The following is an 11,209-nucleotide window of genomic DNA, read 5'->3' as shown; positions in this document are numbered from 1 at the left end:
TAAGACAGCTCTTTTCTTTGATATTAATAAATAAAAATAAATATTAAAATTTAAATAATTTAAATAAAACTAAATTATAATTTTTATAATGTTTAATTATTTAAAATACCATAATAGGACATCCAGTTGTTTTAAGACTGCCCTTTTCTTTGATATTGAAAATAAATAAACATTATTATTTAAAAGAATATAGGTATATATTTATATGAATAAGATAATAATAAAATAATTATGAAAATAATAATTTAAACATATAAAATTAAAATATTAAAATTAAAATTAAATATAAAAAGTAATAAAACTTATAATTAAAATTAGTGACTAAATTATGACATATCAAGATTAAATGCTCTAGTTTGAAATATTATGAAACCTAGGTGTTACTAATGTAATTAATCCTTAATTAATTAATTAGAGGTCAAAATAAAAGTTATTAAAGTTATAAGGACTAAATATGGTATTTACCCTAAATATATATAAGTATACAGGCTAGGACTAAATTATAAACTAAATAAAATCGAAAGACCGAATTAAAAGGTTCAAGATTTGATTTTAGTGAGCAAAATGAAAAGTTACAAAACTGTGGTGGCAGCGGGTATGGTTTACCCACACGAGAAATTATAGATATACCCCTCCCCCAAAACGGCGTCGTTTGGGAAGAGTATTTAAATACCCCAAACGGTTGGCCCGAATGGCCAACCCCTCATTTCTTCTTTCTCTCTTCTTTCTCTAACTGAGAGAGTTTAATATTCTCTCTCGCCTCTCTCTTCAAATCCCTCATCGGAGGGATTAGAGTTTCGGCCGGCAACCGTGCTTCGGTGCCGACCACTGCCGCCAGCCACCGTCAACGGTGGTCGGAAATTTTTTAAATTACCCTATGATATAAATCTCACTGTTCTAAGGCCGAATCCGGCATCTATTTTCCCCAAAAGTCCCTGAAATTTCCTAGATCTAAGAAAATACCTTCAGTATTTTCGGTACTTCGGCGATGTTTGGAGTTCTCCGGCGAGGTAAGTTCTTCTTTCTCTTTTCTCAGCTGATGGTTGATTTGTGTTGGTGTGGTTGTCTCCGGTTTTTGGTTATCTCCGGTTCTTCCTCTCTGGTTTTTTCTTGCTCTCCGTGGCTGTGTGTCCTCTTTATTTTGCAGGTAACGGTGGCTTTTATAGCCACCACGGCGCTCCTCTCGGACTGGTTAAAGAGTGGAAACTTCGGTGAGTCACCAAACTATGTGGGTGACTCACCCCATAGCTGAGACGTGGACGGCCGGCGTGATGTTTCTGGAGTCTTCGAAGAGGCGGTGATGTCGTGGCTACAGCGGGGTGGAACACCTGGAGGTGGCAGCTGGGCTCTTCTGGAAACATGAGGCGCCGCCGCGCGGGGCTTCTGGAAACGGCAGCTGGGAGCTAGGGTTTAGAAACTCTAGCTGAAACCCTAAATGTTTAGGGTTTTATTTTGGTCTGGGCCGGTTGATCGGGCCTGTACTGGATTGGGCCTCTAATGTAATTTGTAATATATATATATATATATTTAATAATAAATAATAATAATAATATATTATATTAATAATAATTATAATTATTATTATGAAAAAAATTAATGTCTACATAAATAACTTGGAGTATTTCCTCGTGAGATGTAAAAGATAAGCCACAATGGATTCCTTCCTCTTATCTTCCTCAGCACGAGCTCTTTCTGTCACCTTCTTGAGAGCCCTTCTTTCAGTTAGGGCTGCTCTTGAAAAAATATAATTAGCAAACACTCTATAAGTGAGAAAGGGGGGATTGTCTCAGGAAATGCGGGTTAATATACGACTAATATACGGCAGTACCAGATACATTAAAATGTATTTAATAAATTCGGTTTAGCGGTACCTATTATGTTGACAACTAATAATGTTTTAGGTAGAAAATATGAAAAACTATAAAAAAAATTTGGTAACCGGTAAACTTTGGTTATCGGTAAGTATCTATCCTTTTTATAAAAGTGTCCATACTTTTAACATATCAAGTAAATTTGACCGGTTTTGTCATAATGAATCTGGTTTTGTCATATTTTTACCTGTTATATTGTAAAGTATATATCCTTTTTATAAAAGTGTCCATACTTATTTCACTGTGAAAATATATTTATTATTATCTTTGGTTAATATTGTTAAATTTAAATTCTAAATAATATTTTATAAAATATCAAATAATCAAATAATTTTGTGTGTAAATGAAATTATTAAATTAATATTGTAGGTGGAAAAAATGAAACACTATTAAAAAAATTGAAACATAAATTAAATAACTTTAAAAAATATATATATCATTTTTATAAAAGTGTCCATACTTATTTCACTGTGGAAAACATATTTATTATTATCTTTGGTTAATATTGTTAAATTTAAATTCTAAATAATATTTTATAAAATATCAAATAATCAAATAATTTTTTGTGTAAATGAAATTATTAAATTAATATTGTAGGTGGAAAACATGAAACACTATTAAAAAAATTGAAACATAAATTACATAACTTTAAAAAAAGTATATATTTTTATAAAAGTGTCCATACTTATTTCACTGTGGAAAACATATTTATTATTATCTTTGGTTAATATTGTTAAATTTAAATTCTAAATAATATTTTATAAAATATCAAATAATCAAATAATTTTTTTGTGTAAATGAAATTATTAAATTAATATTGTATGTGGAAAACATGAAACACTATTAAAAAAAATTGAAACATAAATTACATAACTTTAAAAAAAGTATATATCATTTTTATAAAAGTGTCCATACTTATTTCACTGTGGAAAACATATTTATTATTATATTTGGTTAATATTGTTAAATTTAAATTCTAAATAATATTTTATAAAATATCAAATAATCAAATAATTTTTTGTGTAAATGAAATTATTAAATTAATATTGTAGGTGGAAAACATGAAACACTATTAAAAAAATTGAAACATAAATTACATAACTTTAAAAAAAGTATATATCATTTTTATAAAAGTGTCCATACGTATAAAAGTAGGTCTAAGTCATGAAGAAATATTAAAACGATATACCAGGTAAAAATATGATAAAACCGGTAACAAAATGATAAAACCGGTAAAACGTTACTGGATATATTGAAAGTGTCGATACTTTATATAAGGATCGACACTTTGTGAATTTAAAAGAGAAGCAGTTTTAGCGCTTATAATGTGTCGATACTTTAAAAAAAATATCGATCCACAACGATATAACAGGTAAAAATATGATAAAACCGGTATCAAAAATGATAAAACCGGTAAAATGATACCGGATATATTGAAAGTGTCGATACTTTCGTAAGTACGTGTAATAAATTATCGACACTTTCAAAGAAATAGGTAATTATCCTTTCGAAAGTATCGACACCTGACATAAAGTATCGACACTTTGTATTTGTATCGATTAAATATAAATAACATATCCGATCAAAATATAAGCTAAATCTCCTCTGAAAATAGATAGAACAGACGAATTTTTGAAAGCGAAGCGTAATTGTTGCTGCATTTCAGAAGACGTTTCTAAAGCGAAGTTTGTTTGTTTGTTGCTGCAGTCTAATCGAAAAGTATGTTGTCAAAACCCTAATTTTTTATTATTACAATAATCGCGATAGGGTTTTTATGTGTTGTTTGGGGTTTTGGAGTAAAGAAGCATTTGGGAACGATTGCAGGTAGAAAGTGATATTCAAGGAAAAATATAAATGTCGATACTTTTATTAAATATTATAGGTAGAAAATGATATTATAGGTTGTATAAATGTGCCGACACATTTTGGTGTGGCCATTCAAATTCTTTTGAAGAAAACCGTTTTACCACAAGAGTAGTTATCTATATTTGTATATTGAATAAAGTGTATGTAACAAAATAATTTGATTTGCGTAAACTGATATATGAAGGAAAAATGGAGTCAATGGGTTGGAAAATTGTTGGTGGAGCAGATGACTTTGAAATTGAGGCCGAGACTCGAAAGCAACCCAAGGGTGGATATGTGTACTTCTAGTAAGTATCAATGTCTTTTTGTTATTATTGTTGAAATGGTAATTGGATTAAAGTATCGATAAACTTTAAATTGATTACAAATTTTAAATGTTGACAGTATGGCCGAATGCAAAAGGATGAAGGAAGATGGCACACAGAGCGGTTCGGTATGTAAAATGAAATTGACATTGAGTAGTATTTAGTGTTAATGTATTGATTAAGAAACGTTTATGTTTTATATTAGGTGACAAAAGATGTGAGGTCCAAATGGAATTCAATGAGTGATGCTGAAAAGGAACCTTACATCACACAGTCAAGGAATGATAGTAAAGAATACAAAGAACGGAGGAAAGCACATGAAAATAAGGTATTCATTAAACTTGTAAATACGTTGATACAAAATATATAAGAACTATAAAATTATATATTGTTAAAAAATGTAGGAAGTGTCGACAAGATGCAGCATTAAAAGGGTGAATTTATTAATTAAACACCTTAAGGAGAAGGGTCAGTTGAATGTGCTGGGAGAAATAGGTTTTCGATCGTTGGTAGGAGTAAGGGGTCGACCTATTCGGAGGGAATTGTGTCGATCCTTGATGGCGCAATTTGATGTCAGGCAATGTGTTGCTAAATATGGTGATTTTTCATTTCCTCTCGGGATCCCATGTGCTGCAGCCGTATTGGGGGTAGAAAATGAAGGCAAAAGTGTTGTAGAAGTCTGTCAGAGTAAGGACTGGAAAGCACTTGCCTCCAAATATGGTTTGAAGCATAAGGTGACATATGCTGAAATTGAAGAGGAAATAAAAAGTGGATCTTACGTTGGGGATGAGCTGAAGGCCAGAGTTCTATTATACCTTGTCGGTATATTTCTTTGTCCAACGGGTAATACGTCAACGAACAAAGAACATATGAAGCTCATTTGTGATGAAGGCTTGAAGGGTGAATTCAATTGGGCTGAATATATCCATTCGAGATTGATTGAATCAATAATCAACTTTAAAAAGGGCAGCCAGAGATACCTCAAAGGGTGCATAGCAATCTTAGAGGTAAATGAGTTGAAGAACTTTTTGTGTTTTTATAAAAATATAAATTTTATTATAAATGCAGGTTGCACTGTTCGATTTTTGGTCGGGCTGTGAGGCAGTGCCGACTTATGAAAGAACCGGAGTGGCACGCATCCGTGCATGGGGAAGGAAGAGGTGGTTAGAGTGATGGTGAAGTTGAAGTTGGATAGAGCGAAGAAGCAAGAAAGGGTAATAAATGTAATTAAATAATATTAAGAATAATCAATGTCTTAATATTGTAATTTAATTTTGAAGGTTATTGGCAAGGATGTAGAGGAGGCAGAGGAGAAGAAAGGAGGGATGGTTGTATTGGGGGATGACGGTGAGTGGGACGACGGTGAGGGAAAACGTAGTAACTTCGACATTTTGATGTCTGAATTGGCTTATATCAAAAAAATCCAATTTGAAATCATGCAAAGACAATCAAGAGTCGAAGAGAAACTTGAGAGAGTCGAAGATACACTTGAGAGGCATAAGGGGGTAGTGGAAGGAAAAATAGATGGAGTGGTGAAAGAAGTAGAGGTGTTGAGGGGTGAAGTGGTGAAAGAAGTTGGGGTGTTAAGGGGTGATATTAAGATGGTGACGGGTGAAAAATTTGAGGGAGTGGTGAAGGAGGTTGTGGAATTGAGGAGTGAACTTACGGGGGTGAAGGGGGTGGTTGATAAATACTTGGATGAAGGAGATCAATTGAAGGGTGAAATAAACGAGATGAAGAGCTATGTAGAAAAAAAATACGATGAACTGAAAAAATATGAAGAAGAAAAGAGGGAGGAGGAAGAAGAAGAAATGGAAGAAGTGAGGAGGAAGGAAGTCAATGTTATTTATACACCGGAGAGTGTTATAGCAGCAGATTTGGATTCGGAATGTCCTGTACCCCAGAAGAAGAAGCAGAAGGTAAGTTGAATAAAAGAAAACTTAATTTGATTTTTATTATGTTGTTGTGACAAAAATTTGTATGCAAAATTATAGGTTGAAAAAGCGGATATTCCAAGCGGAATTGATGACATCGAAGCTGCAATTTGTGATTATTTATGGAATAGCGAGTTAGAATCGGAGTAAGTGAAATATATTGTTTTGTGAGTGATATTTAAATATTTCATGACAACATATTAATCCTAATGATTCATACAGATATTCTGTAATCTCAATGGGAAATCAATTCGCTACTGTATACGATGTTGCAACGTTGAAGCCTACGGAATGGGTTGGCGCTGTGGTAAGTAGACAGTAGAAAATGTTAAAACTTATTGAATATGTTCTGATTGTGTAATTAATTTTGTTAGGTTATCGATTTGCTCGCCTGGACCATATGCTACGATTCTCAAAAGTCACTCCGGAGGATTGGCTACCTTCCATACCTCTTAGCGGTGAGTTAAATTAATAAATATTGAAAAGTAGTGTTATAGACGGTAAATTAATAATGTTTGTTGCGTAATTACAGCAACAGGCGTTGGATGCCAACAACAAAGAAAGTGTTGAGAGTATTTCTACCTTCTGGGGTCTCATATTGGATAACTATGTGAAATTCACCGACTGTGAGAAGGTAAGACACCATACCAATTGCAAATGATGTTTTCGGATATAGAATGTTGAATTTTGTCAAATTGGGTGTGAAATTTGTTGCAGATCATGATCACAATAAACTACCATAATTCACATTGGTATCTGTTGGTGTTGGATATGGTAGATCGTGTTGTAACAATATATGATAGTATGTTTACAACTGAAGCAGCTAAACAGAGAGTGAAAGATGCTAAGAGATTGATATGTATGTCTGTATGAAAGGACATTATGTAAATTATAATGCATAATTTTTTTGGTGCATAACTTCTTCTATTTTAATGCAGATTAAAATATTAGATTCTTATAATAAGAAACGCATTTGGGTTGAATCCTGTGGATCTCTAGGAAAATATCCCTTGAAAAATTTCAAATTTGTGGAGCATAAGAAGAATAAGCAATTGAATGGTTATGAGATGTTATCACAAATAGAAAGCTTAATTTATGCAGTATTCATCATAATTGACATGTGTGGTTTTCAAATTTTGTAACAGACATGATTGCGGCATGTATGTGATGATGTAGATGGAATCGATCGGTTCTACAGGGGCAACTGGTGATTTTGTAAGTGGATAGAAAAATTCGTTTGTGGTAAAATTGTTAAAAGTCGTAGATTGAATGCTGTAGTTGACAATACTTAACGTTCTGACAATTTGAATATAGGTTGTTGGAGACTGGGATCGATCGCGAATATTAAACGATCTCGTAAGCCACAATCAAAATGAACGAAGACAGGAGATAACAAAAGCTGCAATATTACATAAGAATAACAAAAGGATGCAATGATGTAAATGTAGGGTTAATTTTGTATAAGATTTATAATTTTGTATACGATTTATATTTTTGTATGTGAATATAATTATGAATGAGATGAGAAAAGTTAGCAGTATGTTGTTGTACATGTTTCTTATACACATTAAGGGTCATGTTGATACTTTGAAGTAAAAGGCAAATTTACAATATGGCCAACAGGGTGCAACCATAAAGTGTCGATCCATATATAAAAAGTGTCAATCCCAAAAATATCGAAAACCAAAAGTATAATGTAATAGGTATCGCTTATATAATATAATAGGTATCGTTTATATAATGTAATAGGTAGTGGTTATATTGTAAAGTATCTATCCTTTTTATAAAAGTGTCCATATTTTTTTCACTGTGGAAAACATTAATTTAAGGTTATCTTTTGAGTGAGTTTTAAGATATTAATTTAGTAATTATAGGCGTCTAATGATTTATTTTTTACGTTACGATATATATTATTATTAAATTAACAATTCTAAATATTATTTTATAAAATATCAAAACAATCAAATAATTTTTTGTGCAAATAAAATTATTAAATCAAATTACTTTATTCCAACCATGTGACAAGTGTGACAACTCCATCAACTCACAACTCAGCTTTGAACTCAATTAATATTGTCTTTTAGCTTGATGGTTCATAAAGCATGTTACTTGAACAGTATGAATCAATTATGCAATTTTCATGTTCAATTTAACACTGCATTTCAAATTCATTTCATATGTAATTGGAGTTTGAATTTAAATTTCAATTTGAGTTTGAATTTCAATATATATTTCGGCTCCACTATAAATATTAGCCCAAGCCAATATGCATGTTATCATTGATTATTCCTAATTTCCATTGTTTTTTTCCAACGTTTAAACGCGAGGGAAATCCCGACCATTGTATTTTTTGGTAAACTTTAAAGCGTCAGAAACGTTTCGGGCGTATGATCTGGGTGGTAAACAAATAGCAACTAAAATCATAAGTCTGAAATGCTTCTGAGTACCACCCAAATCATAAGTCCGAAATACTTCCGATGCTCATCAAAATCCAAAGCTCATATGGTGCCAAGCAAAAGGAAATCAAAATTCAAATCTCATATGATGCCAAGCAAAAGGAAATCAAAATCTACAACTTGAGTTTGAACATTGATATGATATGTTCAGTTGTTATCATGTTGGGATTTTCTCGTTTTTGATTGCTTGGATAGTTGTTCTCTTGCTTCTTCAAGTGTCCTTAGCTTGTAATTTATAGCTTGGAATGTGTTTGATGTTGTATATTATTATTAAATTAAAAACAATAAACATATATATTACATATTTATTATTATCTTTGGTTAATGTTGTTAAATTAAAAATTCTAAATATATTTTATAAAATATCAAATAATCAAATAATTTTTTGTGCAAATGAAATTATTAAATTAATATTGTAGGTGGAAAACATGAAACACTATTAAAAAAAATTGAAACATAAATTACATAACTTTAAAAGAAGTATCGATCCTTTTTATAAAAAGTATGGACACTTTCAATATAATAGGTAAAAATATGATGTAATAGGTAGCGCTTATATAATGTAATAAGTATCGTTTATATAATGTAATAGGTAGTGGTTATATTGTAAAGTGTCTATCCTTTTTATAAAAGTGTCAATATTTTTTTCACTGTGGAAAACATTAATTTAAGGTTATCTTTTGAGTGAGTTTTAAGATATTAATTTAGTAATTATAGGCGTCTAATGATTTATTTTTTACGTTACGATATATATTATTATTAAATTAAAAATTTTAAATAATATTTTATAAAATATCAAATAATTAAATAATTTTTTGTGCAAATGAAATTATTAAATTAATATTATAGGTGGAAACATGAAACACTATTAAAAAAAATTAAAACATAAATTACATAACTTTAAAAGAAGTATCGATCCTTTTTATAAACAGTATGGACACTTTCAATATAATATGTAAAAATATGATGTAATAGGTTGCGCTTATATAATGTAATAGGTATCGTTTATATAATGTAATAGGTAGTGGTTATATTGTAAAGTGTCTATCCTTTTTATAAAAGTGTCCATACTTTTTTCACTGTGGAAAACATTAATTTAAGGTTATCTTTTGAGTGAGTTTTAAGATATTAATTTAGTAATTATAGGCGTCTAATGATTTATTTTTTACGTTACGATATATATTATTATTAAATTAAAAATTCTAAATAATATTTTATAAAATATCAAATAATCAAATAATTTTTTGTGCAAATGAAATTATTAAATTAATATTGTAGGTGGAAAACATGAAACACTATTAAAAAAAATTGCATAACTTTAAAAGAAGTATCGATCCTTTTTATAAAAAGTATGGACACTTTCAATATAGAGAAAATCGCCTCAGTGACAAAAAAAAAGTTATAATATACGATTTTAACCAACTTTTTTTGGATTTGCCAAAATGACCAACAAAATCACAACGCGAAATAAAAATCGCAACGCGATCCCCAGAATCGCAAATCAGTTTCCAAAATCGCAACGCGATTCTTGAAAATCGCAATGCGATAGTACAAATTCGCATTGCGATTTTCCAAAATCGCAACGCGAATATGAAAATCGCAACGCGAACACATAAATCGCAACGCGTATCCGTAAATCGCAACGTGTATCCGTATATCGCAACGCGTATCCGTAAATCGCAACGATAATACATAAAATCGCAACGCGTATCCGTAAATCGCAACGCGATATTTAAAGCGCCATTATAATCGCTACGCGTATTTTATTTTCAAATTACAAAAACCAATATTAAGACAAAATCCCGTAATCGCAACTCATAACCTAAAACCTAAAATCACAACTCAGTCCCATCTCCATCTCTCACTCTTTACGGCGAAGAAATCCGTCCCCATCTCCGAAGATTTCCGTCCCCATCTCCGGCGAAATCCCTCACAACCATTCACGGTCAGAAATCCCTCACAATATTCAGAAATGGAAAATCAACCTCCGAGGGTTAGTTTTTTTAATTATTTTTATTTTGAAATGTTTGCATTATTGTAGGTTTTTCATATTGAAACTGATGATAAGTTTACTGGTCATTTCAATAATAGATTAACCATTTCACTTAGATTTCATTTCGCGTTACGATTCTGTCGTTGCGATTTTCATTTCGCGTTGCTATTCTCTCGTTGCGATTTTCAAGTTAGTATTTGTCTTTGTCTTTGTTCTGTCTTTTGGTTGAAGTAATGCAATCCATTCAAGTTTCAATTTGCAGAAGAGTCGCAACGAGATAAATGAAAATCGCAACGAGAGAATGACTGTCGCAACGAGAGAAATGAAAATCGCAACGAGAGAATCGCAACGCGAAATGAAAATCGCAACGAGAGAATCGCAACGCGAAACCAAAATCGCATTGCGATTTTCATTTCGCGTTGCGATTCTCTCGTTGCGATTTTCATTTCGCGTTGCGATTCTCTAGTTGCGATTTTCATTTCGCGTTGCGATTCTCTCGTTGCGATTTTCATTTCAACCAAAAGACAAAACAGTGTTGCAAATTTTAGTTTCAAGAATAAACTACTACTTTTTATGTTTATTGTTTTTGGTATATCTTCACAGTGTAGTTTTTGGTATATCTAACTTGGTATGTTTATTGTTTTTGTAGAAATTTTTTTCGGCTCAATTGACCTTGAGAAATAAAGTCAGCCTGGCCACTACAATTGCTTCGAAGCTTTCACCTGCTCAAAGACAATTGTTTGAGGAAACCTGCTTCGGGCCATGGCTGAGAGTACAGCATCCG

Source organism: Hibiscus syriacus, unplaced genomic scaffold (assembly GCF_006381635.1).
Source record: "Hibiscus syriacus cultivar Baekdansim isolate YM2019G1 unplaced genomic scaffold, ASM638163v2 tig00110864_pilon, whole genome shotgun sequence".
Lineage (NCBI taxonomy): Eukaryota > Viridiplantae > Streptophyta > Magnoliopsida > Malvales > Malvaceae > Hibiscus > Hibiscus syriacus.
The sequence above is the reverse complement of the archived record's forward strand: the minus strand, read 5'-3'. Positions refer to the sequence as shown.